At 47.8% G+C, this 25811-nt stretch overlaps 1 long non-coding RNA gene across 1 annotated transcript; it reads left to right on the forward strand.

Annotated features, from left to right (window-relative positions):
- The first annotated feature begins 5287 nt into the window (after positions 1–5287).
- LOC126511481 (uncharacterized) lies at positions 5288–19935 on the forward strand. Its single transcript, XR_007594699.1, has 4 exons — positions 5288–5689; positions 7253–8165; positions 11223–11463; positions 19079–19935. It is a non-coding gene; the product is annotated as an uncharacterized lncRNA (long non-coding RNA).
- The last annotated feature ends 5876 nt before the right edge of the window (positions 19936–25811 follow it).

The following is a 25811-nucleotide window of genomic DNA, read 5'->3' on the forward strand; positions in this document are numbered from 1 at the left end:
ACCTTCACCCTGTCTCAAAAAACCAATAGATATCTCGATAGATAGATAGATAGATAGATAGATAGATAGATAGATAGATAGATAGATAAACAGATAGGTTAAATTAAAAAGGCACTGCCCAATATGGCTGTATAAAAATCTCTTAGTATAGAAATATTACTTTTGGAAATTTGTCCCTGGAATATAAAATGTACAAATTCCAAGCTGCTCATAAAAATTGGAAACAATTGAGAAGAAAATTGGACACAAGTCAAATGTCTAATGGCCTGGGATTAGTTAGATGATATAGGTAACAAATAGTGGAATACTATACAACCATAAAAATCACAATGCTGGCTGGGCAGTGGTGGTGCAGGTCTTTAGTCCCAGTGCTCAGGGATGCAGAGGCAGGTGAATCCCTATGAGTTCAAGGCCAGCCTGGTCTACAGAGCAAGTTCCAGGACAGCCAGCACTGTTACACAGAGACACCTTGTCTCAAAAAAACAAAAAAAAACAAAATAAACAAAAATAACAGTGCTGAATAGTATGGAATGGCATGAGAGGTGAGGGAAGAAGGGTAGGGGGCAGGGCAGTCACAATCACATCTTCCTTGTTGAAAGCACATTTACGCCAAAAACTAAACCCAAACAGAGAGACTAGAATGAGATGGGGGTAGAGCACCAAGCCGGCTAGCTTTACACCTAAGAGTTTTCCCTATGGCAATACGCTTGATTGACTCAGGGAGAAAAGGGACAGTCATTGGAGGAGGACCCAGTTCCCCTTCTCCCACCTGCTCCTCATCCACTTCCACACCCGACCCCAGGCCACACAGGAAGGCTTTCTCATCTCTGGGTGTGCACAGAGGCTTCTGGGACCCAGCCTGCTCTGCCAAGTTCATGTTTCAGTGGAAACTCTTACTGTTTCCATTGTCTGACTTGAGAGTCTTCTAATAACTGCACTTAATTGCGTGTGGCTTGAGTGTAATTTGGACGGAGCCTCTGGCCTGGCCGGGTTTTCTTCACCTTTGCTTTGTGCTAGAAGCCAAGACAGAAAGGTTTAGAGGAAGGGCAGAAGGTGGGTTCTGAAGTCCACCTCCGAACGGCAGCCATTCTGCTAGAAAAAAGGTCAGGCTCTGGCCGGCCATGAGACCAATCAGTGAGAAATATTGCTTGTTGCCACAGCTGTGTGGGATCCGAAATGAGGCCAATAACAGCCTGTACCCCAGTGCTGAGCGTCGCTCCCACGAGCACAGGTTATTCCTCCCAACTATGATGAATGCTTTTTAGTGTTAGACAAGTCTCAGTTTGTAGCTCAGACAGGCTTGGAACTCATGGCCCTCCTCTCTCGGGCTCCTGAGAGCTAGGATTACAGGCATGTGCTGCCACACTGGATTGACAGGCAGTGTGGTTCTTTCTGTACCAGGAGCTGAGCAAAGCTGGAAGCATCTCCCCACCCCTGTTTTTGTTTAGTTTTGTTTTCCGACACATGGTTTCTCTGTGTAGCCCTGGCCATCCTGGAACTCACTTTGTAGACCAGGCTGGCCTTGAACTCAGAGATCTGCCTGCCTCTATCTCCCGAGTGTTGGACTAAAGACATGCCCCAACACCACCTGGTAGAAAGGCTCTCTTTGCAGGGACTTAAGTTGGGGTGCCGAAGGGGACAGACAACCAAAGGAACCAGCAGCTGGACAAAGCAGCTCCAGAAGTGACAGGTATGAGGGAAAGTAGTGCTGGGTAAGATGAGGTGGTGTGAGAGGGCCCGAGTGTAGACCTGGATCTGGGGGTGGACACTTGAGGACCCGAGTGTAGACAGGGATCTAGGGGTGGACACTTGAGGGCCCGAGTGTAGACCTGGATCTGGGGGTGGACACTTGAGGACCCAAGTGTAGACAGGGATCTAGGGGTGGACACTTGAGGACCCATGTGTAGACCTGGATCTGGGGGTGGGCACTTGAGGGTCCAAGTGTAGACCTGGATCTGGGGGTGGGCACTTGAGGGCCCAAGTGTAGACCTGGATCTGGGGGTGGGCACTTAGAGGCCATGATAGTGAAACCAAGACCTGCCTAAACATCTCCTGAGGCTAACGTGCGTCTTGAGTATCCCCAAGGCTCCCAGGTGGCTTAGTCCCCAGAGTGGCAGGATTGTGGGGTAGTGGATTCTCTGGGAGGTGGGGCCTTGTGGGAGGCCCCTGGGTCATTTTCCTAAAGCCCTTCAGTGTAGTTCTGTGGAGAAGATGGCTATAAAAGGAATAAACCTGGCCCCTCCTACCCTCTGTGTGTCATGGTTCCAGATGTGACCACTTGCTCATAGTGTGCTCTGTCTTGAGGGTATGTCACAGGCTGACCTCCAGATGCTGAGATAAGTAAACCTCTTTTCTACACAAGTCACCTGCCTCAGGCACTTCATTATAGCAACAGGAAACTAACATACTATCCTATCATGACCATCTAGGGTAATACAGTTCCAGATCGGAAACAGCCGCAGGAAGACTTGTATGGGGATGAATTTGCCATTTTTAGTAAAACAGAAAGACTGGAAGGCTCAAATTTCAGAAAGCTGAGGCAAGAGGATCATCATGGGTTCAAGGCCACCCTGGACCACATAGTGAGTTCCAGGATAGCCTGGGCTACAGAATAGAACTGTTTCAAATTTTTAAAAAGCATAAAATTCTTAGAGTGAAATAAAATTATTATATATAAAGATGAGGTCCTAGGTTCAATTCTCAGCACTATATAAAAAAGGGGACGGTCCAGGCAGTGGTGACACAGGACTTTAATCCAAGAACTTGGGAGGTAAAGGCACACAGATCTTTGAGTTTGAAGCCAGCCTGGTCTTCAGAGTGAGTTCCAGGGCAGCCAGAGCTACCAGAGAAACCTTGTCTTGAAAACAAAAACAAAAACAAAAACAAACAAAAAAAAAGTGGGGAGGGGGAGACACTGGGAAGACTGCTCAGCTGGTAAGTGCTGTGGGACAATGATCTTGTACCCTGTAAAAATTTGTCTGTTGTATTGGTTTAATAAAATGCTGATTGGCCAGTAGCCAGGCAGGAAATATAGGCAGGGTGACTAGGCAGGAAGTAGAGGCAGGGCAACAAGAACAGGAGAATTCTGGAAAGAGGAAAGGAGTCAGTCTGCAGTTGACACAGAGGAAGCCAGACACAAAGGAAGCAAGATGAGAACATCTTACTGATAAAAGGTACCAAGCCACAGGGCTAACACAGACAAGAACCTTCCTAATGTTGTGGCCCTCATGTTGTGATGACCCCAACCATAAAATCATTTTCGTTGCTACTTCATAACTGTAATTTTGCTACTATTATGGATATATTTTTAGAGTAGAGGTTTGCCAAAGGTGTCAGAACCTCTGCACCAGGGGGAAAGCAGAGGTCAAGGGAAGTGTGATCAGATCCATGACTTTACTCCACTGGTCAGAGCCTTTAGAGAGGCTTTTGGCAGAACGTTATCACAAAGATACAGCCACAGGTATGCAGCCTGTAGAAGGCCTTCTGAGTGTGGACCAGAGTATAACAGTCACAGGTATAGACCATCAAATAGCTGTGGATTCTGGAAAGGCCAATGCCAGCCTGTCTGTCTCACCATCTGTCACCAGAATATTCTCTGGTTTCATGTCTTAGTGACAGATACAATTGGCATCAGGGAAATCTGTGCCTTGCCACAAGTTATAGGACTGGTCCATTACCAGGGCCCAGGAACAAGTTCCTATGGTGTGATATACCCAAGTTTATTCTGAAATGAACAGACACGGGTCATAGGCTAGAGGCCCCCTTATCTTTGCTCTCACTACTTGATCAGCTTTCAAGGACATATGGGAAACCATGAAGGTTAAGATGAGGGCCTGGCACTGGGATATGTGTCTACTTATTATAAAATATATGAATTGACATACACAAGGAGCAACAAATATGGGGGCTTTGCCACGTGTTCTCATTAGCTTTCTTTTTTCTTTTCCTTTTTTTTTTTTTTTTTTTTTTCTTTTTTTTTTTGAGATGGGGTCTCACATAGCCCAGGCTGGTCTCAAGCTTATTACGTAGCTGAGGATGTCTTTGAACTCTTGATTCTTCTGTCTCTAACTCTCAAATGCTGAAATTAGAAGTGTGCACCACCACAAATAAAAAACAAAAACAAAATAGCCTTAAAAAGCATCGGGTGGTGGTGCCACACACCTTTAATCCCAACACTCAGGGAGTAAGAGGCAGGTGGATCTCTATGAGTTTGAGGCCATCCTGGTCTACAGAGCAAGTTCCAGAACAGACTCCAAAGCTACACAGAGAAACTCTGTCTTGAAAGAAGTAGCCACCACCTCACAGTTTCCTGCAGCCTTTTTGCTTCTTCAGGTCAACCATGTTGGTTTCAGTCATTTTGTCAAACAGTAAGAGCTATCCATCTTCTCCTGTCCTCCAACAGAAGTACTCAGGCCTTGTGGTAGACTGAATGTAACTGCCCTCACAAACTCAGTGAGTGGCACTATTAGGAGGTGTGGGTTTGTTGAAGTAGGTGTGGCCTTGCTGGAGGAAGTGCGTCACTGTGGGGGTGGGTTTTGAGGTCTCCTCAGTTCAAGATACTCCCAGTGTCTAGACCACTTCCTGATGCCTGCTGGATCAAGATGTAACTCCTTCTCCACCCTCAGCTTCTTCTCCAGCATCATGTCTGCCTCCCACCTCGTCCCACCATGATGATAATGGACTAAACCTCTCAAATGTAAGCCACCCCAATGAAATGTTTTCCTTTATTAGAATTGCCATGGTCATGATGTCTCTTCACAGCAATAGAAACCCTAACTAAGACAGGCCTTAGAATAGTGAATGAGAAGCAGATTGCACATGTATGTGAGCAGGAGAATAGATAGGAGAACTGGAGAGGAGTGTTCATCTAGAATGTTCACACCTGAAGCCTCCTGCCTTCCTAACTCATTGCTCTCTGTTCTCCAAGTTTCACTTCAAACCTCCTGGTGCTGAGGCTGCATGACGTAGCACTTCATTGTGTGATGTGCATTAATGGTAACTTCACTCTGCTTCCTCCAGAGGAGGGCATGGAGCCTTGGTGGTTGGATTTCAGGCATTAGTGAGCAAGTTAAGGAGACCGTTGAGGGAACTGTGATCGCTTCAGATTTCAAAGTGGCAGGGAGTTGGGTGTGTTGGGAAGAGTCTCAAATGAGTCTTTTGGGTTTTTTTTTAAATTTTTTTAAAATATTTATTTACTTATCATGTTCTGTCTGTATGCCTACAGGCCAGAAGAGGGCACCAGATCTCATTACAGATGGTTGTGAGCCACCATGTTGGTTGCTGGGAATTGAACTCAAGACCTTTGGAAGAGCAGGCAATGCTCTTAACCACTGAGCCATCTCTCCAGCCCCCTCAAATGAGTCTTTTAAAGAACCGGGCCTAGGCTGGGGAAGCTCAGCTACCAGCTCCAGGATGCCAGGCCTTGTCATCCTCCTGGTTTCATAGTTCTCTTTCAAAGAATAATATCATTTTACGTAGTTTGTGGTGAAAGTTTAATATTAGGGTATAATGCCATGCTCTGAGCTCAATGGAGAATCTTATTCTTCTCTTCCATGGCAAAGGGTAAAAGGAAGCCCACCTGATCAGACCTTCCCATGGGCCTCCGGGACACAGCTGGATCTTGTAGAATATTATTTTAAGATGTGTTACACTTGTTTATGCTGTGGAACATTTATTTAACGATGCAAAGGTGTGTTGCATTCTTTTATGTTGCATTGTTTAACGCTGTGAAGCTGTGTTACTATGCCTGTCTAAAACACGCAATTGGTCTGATAAATAGCTGAACAGCCTATAGAAAGGCAGGAGAAAGGATGGGTCGGCTGGCAGGTAGAGAGAATAAATAGAAGAAGAAAAAAGAGAGAGAAAAGATCAAGGAGCAAGAAAAGGAGAGAAAGACACGAGGGGCCAGCCATCCAGCTACACAACCAGCAATAGAGTAAGAAAGAAATATAGAAAGTATATAGACTAGAGAAAGATAAAAGGGGGAAAGGATAGATGGGATAAATTATGTAAAGAAAAGCTGGCTAGCTGGGCAATGGTGGCACACACCTTTAATCCCAGCACTCGGGAGGCAGAGGCAGGCAGATCTCTGAGTTTGAGACCAGCCTGATCTACAGAGGGAGTTCCAGGACAGCCAGGGCTACACAGAGAAAGCCTGTTTCAAAACAACAAAAAACAAACGAACAAAAGAAAGAAGAGAGAAAAAGCAAAGCTGACTAGAAATAAGCCAAGCAAAGGCCAGGCATCCATAAAGAAAAGTAAGATTAAGTCTCCATGAGTATATTTATTTGGGAGTTGGGTGGCGGGGCCCCAAAGAGCAAAGAGCAACGAACAACAACTACAGCTGGAGGTCAATAGTTCCTCACCGGAGCAGACACACAATCCCTATTATGCGCAGGGCAGGGATTAAAGCTCTGTCTTTCCACACTCATCATTTTGTTTCGTGTAAACCCTGAGGCAGTAATTTGCGGCTGTTGAAAGATGCTCTCCTGACAGCCACTGACGTCCAGTTTCTATTTGTAACAAGATGCGACAACATCACCTTCCCCACCCACTCCCGGGCCCCCATCAACTGGACTGCTGGGCACTAGAGGGTGACTTCTTACCCCATCGTGATCTGGCCCCTTAGTGCCGAGAGTGCAGAAGAAACATTTAGGAAAGTCAGCATTCAGAGCTCTGGCATCTCACCTAGCCCTTGCCTGGGTAGCAATAAAAATAAAACTGACCTGTGAGGGTCTTTGTCTGTGTTTTGTAGGTAAAGATGGCAAGGCTAGCAGAAAATCATGACTGAATCTTCAACAGGGAAAGAGAAACTGGAAGAGGGGGGTTAGAAAAAGAATGGTGGAGGGGAAACTGGGGGAGTGGAGAGGTAGAGAGAGAGAGACAGAGAGAGAGAGACAGAGAGAGAGACAGAGAGAGAGAGACAGAGAGAGAGAGACAGTCTACAGAAGAACACCTTTCCTGATTCCTACTGGCCTGAGTTTGTCTGACATGAACTCTAGTTGGGATTTTCTTCTACTGCTGGTCCTGGTAGCCTACTGAGAAGAACAACTTCTTAGAACTCAGACAGGAAGTGAGTGGTGAAGGCTCTCTAGCTGGTACGTAAGGATGGCAAGTAGAGTCTAGGAGTTTGAGACCGGGGGCAGGGGGTGCGGGGGGGGGGCAACATTTCAAGACCGGGTACAATGTGAGACAAAGCACACAGAATAACCTTTAGGGAGCTACCGGTGCTTTCACGTGTGCTCTTTTCCAGAGCCAATCCGAAGAGCTGGGCACCTGAACACCTGCCCCACCAACTGTGAAGGAGAGGGCAGCACCTGCAAAGGTCAAAGGTCTTATCCTTGAAACTCCAGCTCTTTCAAGTTCATACTCAAAGAGTAGCGTGGCTATGCTGGGGCTTGGTCCTGACCCATGAGAGCTTTAACTCGACAGTCAATGAGCTAACCCGACAGTTCCAGAAAGTGAGTTCTACTCCACACTGGTTATGAGAAACCGATGACTCCTTGCTTGGAGATGGTAAACACCCCCAGACCCCCATGGCTGTCCCTCCTTTGCTCCAAAGCAAGCACTTCCTGGGCTTCTGCTTTCATGCCCAGCTGAGGTGGGAGGGTGCGGGGAGGGGGATGCTAGAACCAAGGACCTGGATGGGAACGTCATCAAGCCTCTGGGCCAGCTGTAGCCACAGGCTTGGGGGCTGCTTTCATAATGACATCTGAATATCCAAAAGAGCACTTCAGTATTGTTCCAAGGCAGCCACTGGGCTGACTTCAAGGAGGACAGTGGCGGCAACAGGACATCAACATTAACAGTGTAAGTGTCAGAGATGAGGGTCTGTGCTCAGAGCTTTAAGGACATAAGCCCACAAAACTCTGATGTGACAACTGAGGAAACCGAGGTCTAGTGAATCACATCCCTGTGGAATGAGGAAGCCAGGAGTGGGACCCAGGCTGTCTGACCTCATCCCTCCGTGCGCATAGACCGACTCTCAGAGCTGCGGATGAATGATGAATACAGTCTTTCAGACACTCGCTGCAGATGTGAGGGTCTGTCTGCCATCAGGGACAAGCAGGACATATAGGGCATGTACAGTCTTTCGTGGTGTCACCACAGTGAGGTGTCGTGTTCAGGGAGGCCACGGACTTGCTGGAGGACATTTGGCAAGCTGAGTAAGTCACCCATCTTGGCACAATGAGGCACACTCTCTATAAACTTGCACAAGTTTGGACATCTTGAGTGGCTCTTAGCTGGCCATGAAGGCAGTTGTTGGAAAGCTTTTCTGGGGTGGTAAGGAATTTCTTCCCAGCCTGAACCTCGATCTACCCCCTGCTTGTCACTGGTTCCTATGGCTCCAAGTTAAACCCAATGGAAAAACACCCTCCACCAGCCCGTTCTCTCCTGGCAAGCCTTGGTGTCTGCTGGCCGACCCAGGCAGACTAGAAGCAGCTAGTTAGGAAAGACACAGATACGATTCTGAATCCTCATCTAATTTACTCTAAAATTAGAGAGGAAAAGCTGGTGGGTAGTGGCACACACCTTTAATCCCAGCACCTGCTTGACTTCTCCAGCTGACCTGGGGATTTGCCAGCTTTATAACTACATGTTCCTTTTAGGAGCACACACACACACACACACACACACACACACACACACACACACACACACACTCACACACTCACCTCTTGCAGCATTCCCTATTTACAGATGAAAATATGTTGCCCAGTGACTCTCCCATGGAGCTGCTATGGAAGATGTTCTATCATGTGTCATGGTCAGAGTTGGTGGTGGAGCAAGGACTCAAGCAAGCCTAGTTATGCAGTTTCACACTGGGCCCCCCACTATACTCCTTCCCCAACCACAGGCTCTTCCTAGAGAACCTCAGCCTGAATGGGGGGGCTACTCCTAGACTTAGGGTCAGCCCCTGTTCCAGAGGAGCCAGAGAAGACTGGATTTTTTTTCCCCCTCTGGGTTCAAGAGCTTCCCCGGGATCTGGATCAAACTTGCTTTACTGACGTGGATCGGGGGGTCCCTTATCCTGCCCTCCTACAGCACGGCCTGGGATCTCCCATCCTTCCTCTCCTTCCTCCCCATGTCTGAGTCTGCTCAGCTCACCTGGGCAGGCCGATGCTCCCTTGTCAGCTTTCCTCCTCTGACAACCCCGTCTATGACGCCGCTTTTCCCAGGGAACTGGGCCAACAGATGTTCACAGGTGACTGGAACAGACTGGTCCTGCTGTCACTGCTCCCTTGCACAGCTGAAAGCAATTGGAAGCATCTCAGAACCCACTTTCTTCCATTTTGTGGTCAGTCCCTTTGGACAGAAGGCTCTGCTCTGTCAGCGCCTCTCTTGGTGCTCCAGTTTGCATGCGCACCTGCCCTGAGGTTTGTTTCCAAAACAAGGGAGGGATCAGTGCTCCCAGGGCCTGCGCTTTTGATCTGCTGTGGCTCCCAGAAACTCTTTGGAGGAGGAACAGAGTTATCTGTGTCTCAACAGGAACTGGGTTCTGCTGGGTCAGTGTCTGGATTTTTACACGGTGGAAAGAAAGCCTGAAAGAAACCGTCAGGAATATTCAGCAACCAAGTCTAGATATCATAATGTACGCACAGCTTGTATTTAGAGGTAACCTGTAAATCTGGCACCTTGACTATGAGGGTCCCAACAATTTTGGCATACCACAATGCCGGTTACAAAATTATACGTATCCACTGATTTCCATTCCTGGCATTTGAAAACACTTCGGCACACACTGTCAGCAATGCTCTTTCTCATTTCAAGCATAGAAGACCTAGGGCAGAGGAAGGACAGCTCAGGAGGGCAGGCATGATGGGGCTGGGAGGGCCTCAGAGACCTGGACAACCTCCTCAAGGTCTCCCCTAAGGCAGCCCTCCAAAAGACCATAACAGGTCTGAAGCTGTGCCCAGACGGAGCTGCTGGGATTGTGGAAGTCTTCCCAACACAGAGGGACTTGGGGAAGACAGTATGTGGGAGTGTGTCAGGTGGGCATGATGTAATGTTCCCGGAGTACTCGGGGCTTCTGGTGAAAGGGCCATTTATCCCCGAGTTATTAGCTCACCTAGTATTGGTGTCTGCGCCAACAGCTGTGACAATGGCAGCCACAAAGGCTGACCTGTGACTGCTGTTGCCTAATGTACATAGTGAGGGCTGGAGGCGGACGTGAGTTGATGAGGTTTATCTTTGATCCAAACATGTTTCAGCTGGCTGAGGTCTGCAAGAAAGCCCAGATGGGCTAAGGCAGAGTTAATGTCTTCTGGGCCCCAGCAAGGGCGGCACCTCAAGCTTAGCTTGAGTACATACAAGGAAAGGCTTCAGGTGCTCATCATCTTCATTCCTTCTCCCCCCTCTCTTCCTCCTCCTTTCCCTCCCTCCCTCCCTTCCTGACAGGGCCTCTCTATGTTGCCCATTCAGTCCTGCAACTCATAAGTAGACCAGGCTGGCCTTCAACTTGCAGTCCTTCTGCCTCAGACTCTTAAATGCTGGGATTATAAAGCATGTCCCCCTACCTCATTTTAACATCCTTTTAAGTGATGCCGGGCTCAGGGTGATACCCCAATCGATATATGAGGACCAGTCACAGGAAGTGGCTCGTAGTGCTAGGCAGAGGTCCTCATGGCAAGCAGAAGGGCAGGGTGCTGACTCCCGTGTGGCTGGGCCACGCAAGCCAGGGCTACCCTTCTCCATCTGGAGTCATCTCGATTCCCACCTAGCACTGCTTGGCCTTAGATGTAGGAAGCTTGAGTTTACCCAGAAGCTGGGGCTTCCATTTGGGACATGTCCTCTGTCTTGTTTACGACCCATTGAGAAGTTGTTAGAAGCCTCCCTCTTCTGTGAGGGACAGAGAGCCTGGCTGGTGGCGTTCAGTTCTCGTCTGAACTTTATTTATTTATTTACTTACTTATTTATTATTTATTTATTATGGATACAATATTCTGTCTGTTGTATGCCTGCAGGCCAGAAGAGGGCACCAGATCCCATTACAGATGGTTGTGAGCCACCATGTGGTTGCTGGGAATTGAACTCAAGACCTTTGGAAGAGCAGGCAATGCTCTTAACCTCTGAGCCATCTCTCCAGCTCCCACCAGTCATGAATTCTTGCATGTGCTTCCAGAATGCTTGCTCCGTTTTCACGTCCTGTCAGACATGGGACTAGGATGTACAGTTTGGAGTTAGACTTTGGTCACCTCTCTCTGTGGTCTTGCTTCTTTCAGAAAAATGGACTTTAATCATTGTGTTTGGTCATCCAAGAAAGGAGCCAGGCTCTCAAGCAGGACACAGCCTCTCTGAACACACAGCACTGAACAAAGGCTCAGGAGCAGAGGAAAGAAGAGGTAACAGTCTACACCTCCGCATCTGCGTGCCCACAGGCAACCCTGCCTTCTCCAGAGAAGCTGGGCCTTTCCCCTTTGTCAAAATAGGACAATGTGGGGAGCACGGGATTCCTGACTGGAGGTGAGCAGAAACAAGTGGAGGCGACCATGTGTCACTTCAGAGATGAGGTCTTCACTTGCTCTCTCTTGGGTCCCTCAGCACCAAATCTCAAGGACAATCACTTCACTTACAGACAGCCTGGGTAGCAAGGAACAAGCCATTTCAGGGGACCTTTGGGACAGCACACCCTTCAGGCTTCAGTCTGAAGTCACCAAAGAGACCCTGAGCCACGGCTTTGGGCTCCCCGGCTCTTAGGTCTCCTCAGCAGCAGTGCCCTGGTTTTCCTTTGAGGCTGCCAGCTTCGCAGTACTTTCTCATGTAGTGATGGGCATGAGCTATGGGCTTACACAGGGAGCAGCTGCTTTGCCGCAGGCAAGTGAGACACCGTCAGGTAGGTAAAACTTGAATGCAAGGACTCAAGATAAACCAAGAGTGATGGCACACATCTGGAATCTTGGAGGTGGAGACTGGAGGATTCGAGAATCAAGATGATGCTCAGATACACATAGAGCTGGAGGCCAACCTGGGTTGTATGACATCGTGTCTCAAAAAAAAAAAAAAAAGAGAGAGATGGTGGGCTGGAGAGATGGCTAAGGCTTAGAGCACTTGTCGCTAGGACTCTGGTTCAGTTCTCAGCACCCACATGGTGGCTCTCAACCGTACTTAACTCCAGTTCCAGGGATTCTGATGCCCAGAACTTTATTTTTCTTTTCTTAGGTCTTACCCTTCCCCTCAGTTCACATGAGACACCTGACTGCTCCAGGCCAATCCTTACTGCAGGGGATCTCAGGGGGCGGTAGCTTCCCATTTGTTCTTTATTCTGATTGGGTGTCATGATCATTTCTAAATAAATTATTATGCCTGATTGGCCAGGCCTGTGAGGGGTGGGGTCAACTCTATCTGAAGCACAGGGGCGGTGCTTTCCCAGAGGAATATAGAGGAACAGTTGCTGGGAGCAGGAAATGGTTGCCAAGCAGCCAAACAACAGATACTTATTCGTAAAACTACACCAGTTCCGTTCTGTGCTCCACTCACTACGCGCTACACAAAGACACACAGACAGAGACAGACAGACGGGGCCATCCTTGAGACAAGAATGTCAAGAAAGCCCACTTTATTGTGCTGAGGCGCAGCTTAGATAGGGCTCTGGCCACGTCCCAGCTCTCGGGATCTTTCAGCTGCAGCTCCACCAGCCTGCCATCAGGGTCTTCTGCTCTGAGCAGAAGAAAACAAGTTGTTTACAAGAAACTCGGGGTCTGGTGGTCTGCAGTCCCCAACATATCCCCTCTTTCTATATAATTAGCCCTGGCATGGGCATGGCACAAATGTAATAGCAATAAGTTGGAAAGTGCCCTAGTGAACATGCTCATGATTAAACGCTGGAGCCGGCTACAATATAGTCTAGGCACCGACTGGGCCGGAGTGACCTGCCTCCCACTGCTGCTGGGAGGCATGCTTGCCATTCAAACCACAAACTCCTGGGCTTGCAGAGCCAGGAACCACAGCCGCATTCACAGCAGTTGGCTGCTTCCCTCACAAAGCTCTGCTCCAGCCACCGCCTCTCCACTCTTGAGGACTCCAGGAAGCAGGCCCATGCTTGGGAATTGTGGAAGGGACCCAAGCTCTCCACCTGCATGCCTGCAAGCTGCTCATCACGCCCACAATGGCAGACAGGCTCCCAAGCCCTACTTAAACAATAATTTAGGGAATTTGGGCGTAGCTCTCTCTCCAGACTACTTCCTGCTGTTTGGGGTGCCGTATCTTTGTGGGTATTCACAGCAACATTTCAGGGGGTCTTGGTCCATCAAACCGTTCCAGTCTGGAATGACTCCCCCAGGTTCTCATCTGTGGAAACAAAAACAGAACCTCTTTTCCAAAGCAACATATCCTTAGACCCATATTTTAAAGTCAAGATACCTTTCTTAGCAGTTCCCAGAATCAAACGTCTGTCTTCAGTCAACCAACCAAAAGACAACACAATAATTTACATAATCCAAATTCTCTGTGCACATTCCATCCTTTTGTGGCTTATAATCTGGCTGTTTATACTCTGTCTCTTTAAAGATTTACTCAAACACGCATAACACACATACCCATCTTTAATCCACCCTCACCATTCCTGAGGGCAATCTCGCTGAAGGCCTCCACTTGTAAAACCACACCGGTTCCATTCTGTGCTCTACTCACTACGCACTATGGGAACTAGGCTGAAAATCTGAAAGCACAAAGACACACAGACAGATGGGGCCACAGGGACATCACTGAAACAAGAGAGCCAAGACTGTCCACTTTATTGTGCTCAGGGGCAGCTTATATAGGGCTCTGGCCACGTCCCAGCTCTCGGGATCTTTCAGCTGTAGCCCCACCAGCCTGCCATCAGGGTCCCATGCTCAGAGCAGCTTGTAAACAAGGTGTTTACAAGAAATTCAGGGTCTGGTGGTCTGCAGTCCCCAACACTTATTGTCCCTGCATTTTAACCGTGTGCTTCTGTGTGTCTTAGTGCTCTCCCTCAAGTCATCTGGCTTCCTGGCTGCTTGTAGAATGCTCTTGTTTCTTCCTCTTATTTAGGAATTAGATGCCACCCTTCAACAAGAATTCCCTTCAACGCTCTGTTAAATTTGCTGTGTGTGTGTGTGTGTGTGTGTGTGTGTGAGAGAGAGAGAGAGAGAGAGAGAGAGAGAGAGTATGAGTGTGCACCAGTGCCACGGGAGGATGCTGACTTCCTGCTCTATCATCCTTGCCTCATCCTTTGAGACAGGGTCTCTCCCTGAACCTGGAACTAGGACTAGCAAATTGCAAGCCCCGATGATCCTCCTGTCCTCTCAGCCCCTCATTGCTGGGCTCACAGGCACACCAGGCACATACACTGCCATGAGTACTAAAGGGCAAAACCTAGAGAGTTTGTACCTAGTTTTACATTTGTGCATATCAAAAGGATATTTTACAAATTGAACACGGCACAGTGTGGGCGGGTGAGAAGAAAAACTGAACATGGCAGCTCACGTTTGTGATCCCGGCACTGAGGAAACTGAAGCAGGAGGATTGCTGTGAGTTTAAAGCTAACCAGAACCACAGGCTTTTTTTTTTAAAGAGTTTTTTTAAATAATTATTTTTTAAATTTTATTTGCATTGGTGTTTTGCCTGTATGTATGTCTGTGTGAGAGTCTTAGATCCTAGGGTGATAGGCAGTTGTGAGCTGCCATATGGGTGCTAGGGATTGAAGCCCGGTCCTCTGGAAGCATAGTCAGTGCTCTTAACCACTGAAGCCATCTTTCCAGCCCCTGAGCCACAGGTTTTTTTTTTACTTGGGGATTTGAACTCAGTCCCTCAGGTCTGTGCAGCAAGTGCTCTTAAACACTGAGCCATCTCTCTGGTTGGAACCTCACCTTTAAGAAAGAAGTGCCTTCTCTCCCCTCCTTTTTTCTAGATTCCCTCCTGCCTTTTTCTCTCCTGCTTGAGACAAGTTCTTAGTTATTTTATCAGCCTCTCTCACTGAAATGCAAATTCCACAGGACAGTAACTCCCGTCCATTCTGCTCCCTGCTAGAACCCAGAACAGCGTCCAACACCTGGTAGGTACTCTCAGCAATGGCTGAATGAGGATCCCCGGATGGGTGCGCACGACTATATTTGTGAGGTAGCTGAGATGAACGCCAGGCTCCTGCTGTTGCAGATGGGGCCCTGAAAATTAAGGATCTCCTCAAGTTATTTTAAATGCTAATTGCTGAGTGTTAATGGGGAAACAGCAGAGGGGAACTTCATACATTATAGTGTGCTCCCACCAAGAGAAGGTTGGAAGACACCCTATGCAGCAATTTAAGCTGAGAAAGTGGCAGGAGGCTTGAGTCATCCGCTGGCTGTTGGTAACACAGACAGCCTAGGCACTACGGATACACCTGCCCTAGGCCAGCCAGATTTAAATCACATGGAGAACAGCAATTTAGAATGTGGCTCATTCAAGTCATACTGGCTTTATAATGTCTTTTAAATAGTATTTATTTCGATTTTATTGTTAACACTAAAGGGGAAAACCCTTTTAGTGTTGTACCCATTTTATGTTTGTGCTTTTTTTTTTTTTCCTCTGTGGTTTTGGAGCCTGTCCTGGAACTAGCTCTGTAGACCAGGCTGGTCTCGAACTCACAGAGATCCGCCTGCCTCTGCCTCCCGAGTGCTGGGATTAAAGGCGTGTGCCACCATCACCGGCTCTGTTTGTGCATATTTTAAAAATGGGGCATGGCAGCTCATGCTTATAATCCCAGCAGGAGGATTGTTGCGAGTTTGAGGCTAGACTGCCACAGTCTGGCTTGGGCTACTGAATGAGACTTTGTTTCACAAAAAGGAGAGGAAAGGGAAACGGGAAGAATGGAAAGAGAAGGGAGAGGAAGGGAAAAGAAAAGAGAGAGAGAAAGAAAAGGGAAAAGAAAAAGAAAAAAAAATAGAAGAGGACCAGCAAGAGGGAGAGTGAGAAACAGAACAAAAAAGAGTGGTGACCTATGCAAGACTGTTACAGTGTTAACGTTTATAAAGAAACTTACTTACTACTCAAGGTGGCCAAACACTTCCTGTAGAGTCAAACCCTTGTCCTTGACACACAAGGGAGGAGTCTAAGGATTTCAAGAAAAGGGTCAGAAGCCTAAAGATCTCCCGGCCAGTCCAGCCTCTCACGCTGCTCCTGAGTTAAGCCTGGGTTTACTCAGTGGATCCCAGGGCTCTACTCCTGACCTTATCCTGCCTTCCACCTATGGAGAACCGGCCCTTCCCGGCAAGCGATGGCCTCATCTCCCGGAAGTGACCTGGTCTGCCTCTGGGGCTGAGAGCAAGCTCTCCTGCCTCTGCCTCCCCCAGCCTCAGGAATCTGCCTGCCAGCGCCCAGGTTGGGGGATGGGGGTGTTACTCACCAGGAATTCCCAGCTGTACATTGGGAGTTTGCCTGTCGGTATTTGTTGGGAACTGGAGCCTAGAGATATCTGGGAGGTCTCCCCAGCTTTTCTTAGCAGGCCCAGGCAAGGCAGCTGTTAAGCATGGCTATCTTTGTTCTCAGAGCTGACCTCAGAGTAGGTGCTGGAGCTCGAGATAACTGAAGGGCCCTCCCAGCTTTTAAGCCCAGGAAGTTGGGAGAGAGCCGGGAGCATGCTCACTGAGGAAAAGAGGGTAGCAGAAAGTCGGTTGTTCAGTCCGGGGATCAAGAAGCTGGGCAGTGTGAAAAGCAAAGAAACTCTTTTGCCTGCCTTAGGCCAGTCTTTTTTTTTTTTTTTTTTTTTTTTAGAGATCCTGTAAGGGCAATGTGCCCACTGTCCCCCACACTCTGCAGTCTGCGGCGGGAGCGAGGAATGGCTCTCAGGAAACGGTCCCAATTAAGCAGGAGATGAGGGCTCAGAGCTGTTGTCTGGGGCACTTAAGGGACACAACCCACTCAGTGTCTCCAGCACCACCTTCCCAAGGACTTATAAACTGCTTGACCGTGACAAAGGACCGACTAAGGACTGGCTTCTAAGGGCGTGTCTCAGGTCTGATAGGGAAACTGAGGCAGAGATAGGGAATTTTACTAAAGTCCCGTTTCCTACAGCAAATACCTCCTAGGAACACAGGAGGTGGAAAACGTGGAGAAGGGCTTAAATGAAGCAGAGAAAGATGTGGCTGCTGTAAGGGCTGTGCTGTGAGAGTTTCAGAGATCAGGAGTTTGATTTTGGGTTTGAGGACAAAGCTAGCTTCCGCCTTTCTTTCTGACCCAGAAACCCAAGAATCCAAAGTGTTGTCACTTGCTTTCACTCGCTGTGATAAGCACCGGGATCAAAAAACAGGTTTGGGACAGAAGGGTTTAATTAATCTTACACCTCCAGGTATCAGTTTATCAAGAAAGGAAATCAGGGCAGGAACCCGGAGGCCAGAACTGAAGCAGAGACCACAGAAGAATATTGCTTGCGAGCTTGCTCTCCCTGGCCTTGGCTCAGTTGTCTTTTTTCTTTCTTCCTTCTTCATTTTAAAAAAGCTTTGTTTGTTTGTTTGTTTAATGTGCTCTGGTGTTGACTGTTGTGTGACTGTGTAATTGTTGTGTGAGGGTGTTGGATCCCCTGGAACTGGAGTTACAAACAGTTGTAAGCCGCCATGTGGGTGCTGGGAGTTGAACCTGGGTCCTCTGAAAGAGCAGCCAGCACCCTTAGCTGCTGAGCCATCACCCCAGCCCCTCAGCTAGCTTTTTTATACAGCCCACACCCCCTGGCCAGGGATGATACTCCCCACAGAGGACTGGACCCTCACACACCGATTAGCAATCAAGAAAATGCCCCACAGAGATAGTCACAAACCACCTGATTGATGTCCTCCCCACACTGAGACTCTTCGGATAACTCTGGGTTGTGTCAAGTTGACAGCTGAGGCTAACTAGGACATGCATTGAGTTTTTCCTATCTTATAGCTTCCTGGGGCTTAAAGTAGAATATCCTTTATTCAAAGGATTTAGGACTAGATGTGTTTCTGATTTCAGGGTCCCCACTCATGATTTGGGAATGTTTGCATACACATAATGTGGTATTCTCAGGAATGGAGTTGAAAGTCTTAATACAAAATTAATTTTATTTGCAAATACACGGCCTAATGGTATTTTACACAATATTTTCAGTATGTCTGCATGTTGGTGGCAATGCAGCGCACGAGTGGCGGTGTGGAATTTTCCACTTGTGTGCTGGTGCTCTAAGAGTTTGGATTCAGGGAGCGTTTCCATTTTGAACTTCACCGGGCATGGTGATGCAAGCCTGGAATCCTGGCACCTGGGGGCTGGAGAGATGGCTCAGAGGTTAAGAGCACTGAGTACTCTTCTAGATGACCTGGGTTCAATTACCAGCACCCACATGGCAGCTTATGGCCATCTGTAAACTCCAGTCCCAGGAGGGATCCGAGGCCTTTTCCTGCCTCCTCAGACACCAGGTGCACATGTGGTGCACAGAATTACATCTAGACAAAACGCCAGTACATGTAACAGTCAATTAAAATTTAAAAATGATTGCCAGCCCTTGGAATGTGAAGGCAAAGAGGACCAGCGTTCAGTGTCATCTTTAGCTATGGAGAGTTCAAGACCAGCCTGGGCCCTTAAAAAATAAAAAACAAAATAAAATATGTAAGTAAAAATAGCCAAACAAGCAAAGTTTGGAGGTTCAGATTGAGGATTTGTGCTCGTTCTGTGTTCAAATGACATCTGTGCCTCTGGTGCTCTTAGGAAAGATTTGTAAGGAATCCATTACCCTCACCCTGTGAGGGAGGAACCCAGGATACAAAGAGGGAAATCCCTAGAGTGCTGGACTAGGGGTCTTACAGTGAAAAAAGGTTTCCAGTATCTTTTTTTCTTTTTCTTTTTTTTTTCTTTTTTTGGAGGAGGGAGGTCTGAGACAGGGTTTCTCTGTGTATCTTGCTGTGTAGACCAGGCTGGCCTTGAACCCCTCTCCACCTGCCTCTGCTGGGAGTAAAGGTGTGGGCCACCACCATCTGACAGCTTACAGTAGCTCACAGAACCTACTTGTCTGTGTTGTACAGGGCTCTGCAGGGCCAACACCTCCTAATGGGACAAGGAGAAGGAACGCTTATTGCAGAGGCCTGCTTTCTACCAGGCCCTGGGCTGACATTCTGTCATTGTGTCACTTCAGGTCAGGCCAAGGGCCAGGGCTGTAGCTCAGGGGAAGAGTGCTTGCCTAACATGCACGAAGAAAAACGCGGATTGGAGTTGCTTCGACAAACAGGGGTCCAGTCCATTTCCTCAAAGGTTGTGCCTGCCTGTAACTAGCTACCTGGCATGGAGTGGGTGTGTGCTGGGCATTACCCAGAATTCTCAGGCATTTCCACCGTTCCTTCTTTCCCAGGGAGCTTTGTTCCTCTAGGTATAGCGAGGCTCTCTCAACAAAGGGGCACCTGTGGCGACCGGAGACTCACCGAAGCAGCTGTCCTGAGCGTGGGTAATGGAGGAGGCTGCCGCGACGTGGGAGGTGGAGCGATCTTTCTTGAGCCGGTCCACAGCGAAAAGGCTCGCCTAGTGGAGAAGCCACTTCAGCGTTCTCTTCTTTGCCACCCCACGAGCAAATTTCTTGAATTTCAGTCCCCACACACTGCTGTGTGTGATGGCAAGAACTCTTCCCACACCCCCATTTCTTTGTTTTTGTAGCCAGAGTCATCCAAAGGAGGCAGAGAGACAGTAATGGCCGAGCCTCTGGGAGGGGTTGGTGTGGTTCCTCAGGTTACCCATCCCCTTTGCCCTTCACTTGCCTGTTTCTCCTCACTCAGTTTCTCTGCACACAGAACTCCAGGGAGTGATGGGGCTTGAACCCAGGTCTTCAAACAAGCTATGCATACCTCCACCGCTGAGCTAACTACACCTCCAGTTCTCCTGTTCTGTCTTGTTTGCTTTGTGTCACAGTCTTAAGTGATCAGCGGGGTTCCATCTCCACTGTAGTTAAGACTATGGGTATATGCCACTGTGCCCACCTAGGGATAAATAAATTATATATATATATACACATATATATATATTTTATTTTTTTTCTTTTAAATGTTTATTTGAAATATCAGCTGAAGAGTGAAGGAACTTTAATCCCAGCACTCAGGAGTCACAGGTCACGTGGCTTTTTGTGAGTTCAAGGTCAGCCTGGTCTACATTCTAAGTTCTAGGCTGGCTAGTGTTCTATATTAAGATCTTGTCTCGAAAACAAAGCAAAATGAAACACTCCCCTCACAAACCCAAACCAGCTGGGCAGCGGTGGTGCACACCTTTAACCCCAGCACTTGGGGGACAGAGGCAGATAGATCTCTGTGAGTTTGAGGTCAACCTGGTCTACAGAGCGAGTTCCTGGACAGCCAGGACTGTTACACAGAGAAACCCTGTCTCAAAAAACAAAACAGAAAAACCAAAACAAGAAATAAAACCAAAATAAATTGAAATGTCATGTAATATAGACTTTACTTACTTTCTCATTTCTGTTCAAGCCAAACAAAACATCTTCCACTCAGAGTCAAAAAGTCCCCCGAAAACAATCATCTGCTGAACTGTCACTAAACATGTACTGCGTATTTTAAGAGAGATGAGGTCACATCTATCTTGCTGGCATGCTCCACTACTCTCATTTTTGCTATCTATCTATCTATCTATCTATCTATCTATCTATCTATCTATCTATCGACAGGGTTTTTCTGTGTAACCGCCCTAGCTGTTCTGGAACTTACTGTGTAAACCAGGCTGGCCTCGAACTCACAAAGATCCCCTAGCCTCTGCCTCCAAAGGGCTGTGATTAAAGGTATGAACCACCATGCCCGACTTTACGTCTTTTTTTTTTTTTTTTTTTTTTTTTTGGTTTTTCGAGACAGGGTTTCTCTGTGGTTTTGGAGCCTGTCCTGGAACTAGCTCTTGTAGACCAGGCTGGTCTCGAACTCACAGAGATCCACCTGCCTCTGCCTCCCAAGTGCTGGGATTAAAGGCGTGCGCCACCATCGCCCGGCTTTTTTTTTTTTTTTACGTCTTATTTTTATATTTGAAACAGCAGTTGTTGTGATGCTAAGTCAAGCCTTGAATTCAAGATCTTGTTTTTGTCTCCCAAGTGTTGGGATTATAGATTTGTGTCATCACACTCAGCTTCTTCACTGTGTGTGTGTGTTATAAGCCAAAGGTTGATGTCAGGCATTTTCCTCACGCCACACCTTACTTTCTGAGACAAGGTTACTTACTGAATCTGAAGTCTGCCCATGCAGTTAGAATGGCTAGAATCCTCCTGCTGTATCTTCCACAGGCATGTGCCACTGTGCCCAGCTTTTATGTGGATGCTGAGGATCAAGTCCTCTTCCTTACACAGCAAGCACTTTAGTGAATGGAACATCTTCACCAGCTGCTGTGGAATATGACTTTAACTATGTAAAGATGTGTTACATTTGTTTATGCTGCATTGTTTAAGGATGTAAAGATGCGTTGCTTTGCCTGCCTAAGGCACCTGATTGGTCTAACAAAAAGTGGAATGGCCAATAGCGAGGCGGTGGAGGGATGGGTGGGGCTGGCAGGCAGAGAGAATAAGTAGGAAGCGGAATCCAGGCTTGAGAGAGAAGGGAGAATGAGGGAGAAAGAGAGGAAGCAGAAAGTAGGACATAAAGAAAGAAAGGTAAAAGGCCCTGAGGCCAAACAGAGATGAAGAGGAAGAGCTTACAATAAGTTCTAAGAGCTGGTGGGACAAGCATAAGATAAGGCCGGATATTTATAACTAGTAAGAGTGTCTCGGTGTCATGATTTGGGAGCTGGTTCGTGGCCCAAAGAAAAGCAGCCTGCTCCACCCAGCCCCTGTCCTCATTCTTTACCTCCAGCACAGTGCCAGGCAGAGATAAGTACCTGGCGAGCGGATGAATGAATGGATGAGAGTAAATGATTGACATTTGGGGAATTAGTGAAATATGCATGCAAGCGGCAAAGAGAGTACGAATCACTACTAGAACCTGTGGTGGCAGGAACAGGCGGGTGTTCATTCAGATGGCCAACAGCACCTGAAAAGACTCACCAAAAAAGAACCCACTGTTCACCCACCATAATGACTTTTTCTTTTTAAACAACACCAGGTGGTAGGAGGATGGGGAGCAACTGAAACCCTCATCTCCTGCTGCTAGAGAGTAAGTTGTTACAGCCAATTTGAAAAACCGTTTGACAATATTTACTACAGGGAAGCATATGCCGCCAACCCTGTGACCTGGCAGTTACACTGAGGTATACATTCAGGAGAAATGAATGCGTGTGTTCATCAAACACACACCCAAACGCATTCATGGTGGCTTTTGTCATGGTGGTTCCAACCAGCAAGCAGCGAAGATGCCTGTGGAGAGGATAAAGGAGCGGTTACTGAGGATACACTCCTATGATGGAAAAATACACCACACACACACACACACACACACACACACACACACACACAACCACAGGGCTGGGGAGGCAACTTGTTTGATAGACTGTAGCCTAGCACTTACAAGGACCTGGGTTCAGTTCCCAGTAGTGCATATGTCAGGCATGGTAAAAAGTTCAAGGTCATCCTCAACTACATTGGAAATTAGAGACCAGCCTGGGCTACAAGAGATACTATCTCAAAACAAGAAGATAACACAGCTAGGTCAGGCACAGTGGTGGGTGAATGTCTTTATTCTCAGCTCTGGGAATGTTTTGTATCTTCACTTGGCTAACAGGGATGTAGACGCACGGATCGATACACTTGATTAACGTACTTTATACAATGAGTTATGCTCTGATCTAAAAGGTGGATGTTACAAATATACAGACAGCAGAAGCAGAGAGCTTGGAGCTTCCCTGTACCATGGAAGTACGGGGGGATAGGTTTTCAAGGTGAGGGAAATGGGTCACATCAGATACCAGAAAAGCCTGGGCACAAGGTCTAAAACTATGGTGTCTGATCTCACAGCTGAAAGTGCATTTGTCTGGGCTTTCAGCGGAGTGGCCATAGCTGTGAGTTTAAGACGCACTAAGTAGTGGATAAATTAAGGTCGTGAACACAGAAGAAAGAGTGGCAATGGAGTGGAGCGGCGGCAGTCAAAGGAAGATTTCTTTAAAATCGAAACTTGAGTTATTTGTAGTCTGAAAGACGATCCAGTTTGGAGGAGAGGGCCGAAAACATAAGGGAGAAAAAGACTGAGGGGCGGCAGGAAGTTCTTAGGACAGAAACATGGGGGTTCAAGGTCACCAGCTTAAGAATGTGTTGTTACAGCCAGGTTGTGGTGGTACACTCTGGAGGCAGAGGTAGGTGGATCTCTGTGAGTTTGAGGTCAGCCTGGTCTGCAAAGTGAGTTCCAGGACAGCCAGAGCTACATAGAGAAACCCTGTCTTGAAAAATAAAAAACAAACAAAAACAAACCCCTAAAAAAAACTAGGGTTGGAAGTCATTAGATCAAGGGCTAGAGAGATGGCTCAGTGGTTAAGAGCACTGACTGCTATTCCAGAGGACCTGGGTTCAATTCCCAGAACCCACATGCAGCTAAAACTATCTCTAACTTCGGTTCTAGGGGACCTGACATCTTCACTCAGACATACATGCAAGCAAAATACCAATGCATATAAAATAAAAATAAATTACAAAAAAAATAAGAGAAAGTCACCAGATTGAAAACATGCATGCATTAGGTATCACATGACTTGGACAAGCTTCCGCCTCCCTCTGGGCTTTGGTTTCTTTTCTGTTAAATGGAACTTAAATACTTGTTACAGGCAAACCCCCTTGGTCTGTGCCATTATCCTGAGAAACATCTCTCCTCTGCACAGCCAAACTCCTTTGCCTTCCAGCCTGTCCCCAGGTACTGCATCTGTGCACATCTTTCCCATGACAGCCTGGATTTCTGCAACTGGCCTTGCAGTGTGCAGCCAGCACAGTGGGGCTCCTCTACAGCCTCATTTCCCTTGTAGCTCCAGTCTAGCTGCCTTGAGATGGTAGGCATCCAGCTATATGCCATGGCGTCTCCTGCCCCTTGATGTCACCTCCCTGGTCCCTCCCCCTGGAATAATCTCCCACGTTCATCTGACTCCTAGTCCTTAAAGCTTACTCTTCCCCATGGGGTTCAGTGCTCCCTGGGGTTCTGCAGAACCATGTCAGACCTCCCCGCGCCTGTCTCATTAGGTCACATCTTCGGTTCCCAGTCTCTGGTGGGCTGTACGGGGAAGGAAGTGTGGATATCTTCATCTTTAGTATACCCGTGATGTCTAGCATATTCCCCGACACACGGAAGGTATCCAGAAAAAAATTATTGAGTGAATGAACAGATATAGCACCATCGTTGCTCTTTATGGTCGGTTTAGAGCCACTGTTTAGAAGTGCTTATGAAATAGTTCATAAATCTGCTGTCTTTAGCTTAGAAACAGTTGTTTCCTTGGCCAGGGGCTTAGAGAGGACCCAGTGCTGATGGTAACTCTGGCATGAGCATGTGTGGCTGACGAGCGACTTGAGGACCAACACAGCATCATGTGTCCTCTGCCAACCAGAGGCAGGGTTTCTCTCTCTCTCTCTCTCTCTCTCTCTCTCTCTCTCTCTCTCTCTCTCTCTCTCTCTCTCTCACCATTGCGGACTCTCAAGTGCTCTAATTCCGAGCTCTTCTTGTCAGTAAACATCTCTGAGTGATTTGTTAGACTACACCAGCTTCTAGATTAACCAGCTGGCCTACAAACACAGCTTGGCCTCCATTTTTACAAGTTAGAATCTTGGATTGAACTAACCACAGAAAAAAAAAAAGCATCCCAAGGGTGGGATGGCTGGTCATGTCAGGATTTCCTCAACAGCGTAAGCAGTCACGTGACATTTCTATTCGGGAATGATTTAAAGTGAACAGTGGATGTATGTAGGCGACACATCAATCTTGTGCCATTAAGTCCATGTGAGATTTAAGCATTTGCAGATTTTGGTATCTGCAGTGGTCCTGGGAATCAGCTCCCCTGAATATTAAGGGATGACTGTATAAATGAAGGATGCAAGAAGGACGTATCTGTCGTCCACATCAGAGCGCACAGCCAAACCGCTGGCTTATTTGCTACTGCTTTTCAAACTCAGCATCCCTCAAGAGACCACCAGGAAGCCGGCAGCCTCTTCCCAGGATGCAACGCTACTGGACCAACACATTTCCACCCTCCTTTACTGAGCCCAGAGAGTAGTGCAAGGCACCAAATATAGTTGTTTGTTGCAATGTTTCTTCCTCCTCCAAGGACAGTAAGGTTTTGTCAGGCACTAGGTCAGATACTGAATGGGCCTGTAGAGTCCGTGTCTGCTAAGTCTTGTCCTGTTCAGCTTTTTGAGTCTCAGTTTCCACATCTGTCAGGTATCTGTATCTGGAAGAATTCATGGTATAGGCAGATCATTTCATGGCCCTTCCTAATTTCGAGGAAGGTGTAGGGAAGCTGGAGGAGTGGATAGGAAAGGAGGCCTTCAGAAGGTAGCTTCAGTCCATCTGGGTATACCTGCCTAGAGCCTGGGAAGCCGGGCAGCGGTAGCAGCCACTCATGAAGCCCGTAGCTGGTCACTGCCCCGAGCCCTCAAGAAGTACCCAAAGGACCTTTGGCGAGGTGGGGACACTCAGTGGCTTGAGAACCATTGGCTGGTCATAAACCTGGTTCCCTCGTGCAGCCTGGTCCCAAGGGGCGGGACGGGCGGGGTGGTGGAATCAGGAAATTCCTTTTTACTGTAGGCCCTCCCCGCCTTTCCAGGGTACCTACTTGTCCCAACCTAGGTTTCCCGAGAAAGAGAAGACGAAATACTCGGGTTTCCCCTTGCAGGACCGGGGTTCGGAGCTTGACGTGGGACCGCAAGAACACCGGTGCTCCCAAGTTCCAGGCCTTCCCGCCCGCACGCAGGAAACCGGGCCAATCCTCGG

This window comes from Alexandromys fortis, unplaced genomic scaffold, assembly GCF_014885135.2.
Source record: "Alexandromys fortis isolate MF-2015 unplaced genomic scaffold, M_Fortis_MF-2015_v1.1 scaffold_99, whole genome shotgun sequence".
NCBI lineage: Eukaryota > Metazoa > Chordata > Mammalia > Rodentia > Cricetidae > Alexandromys > Alexandromys fortis.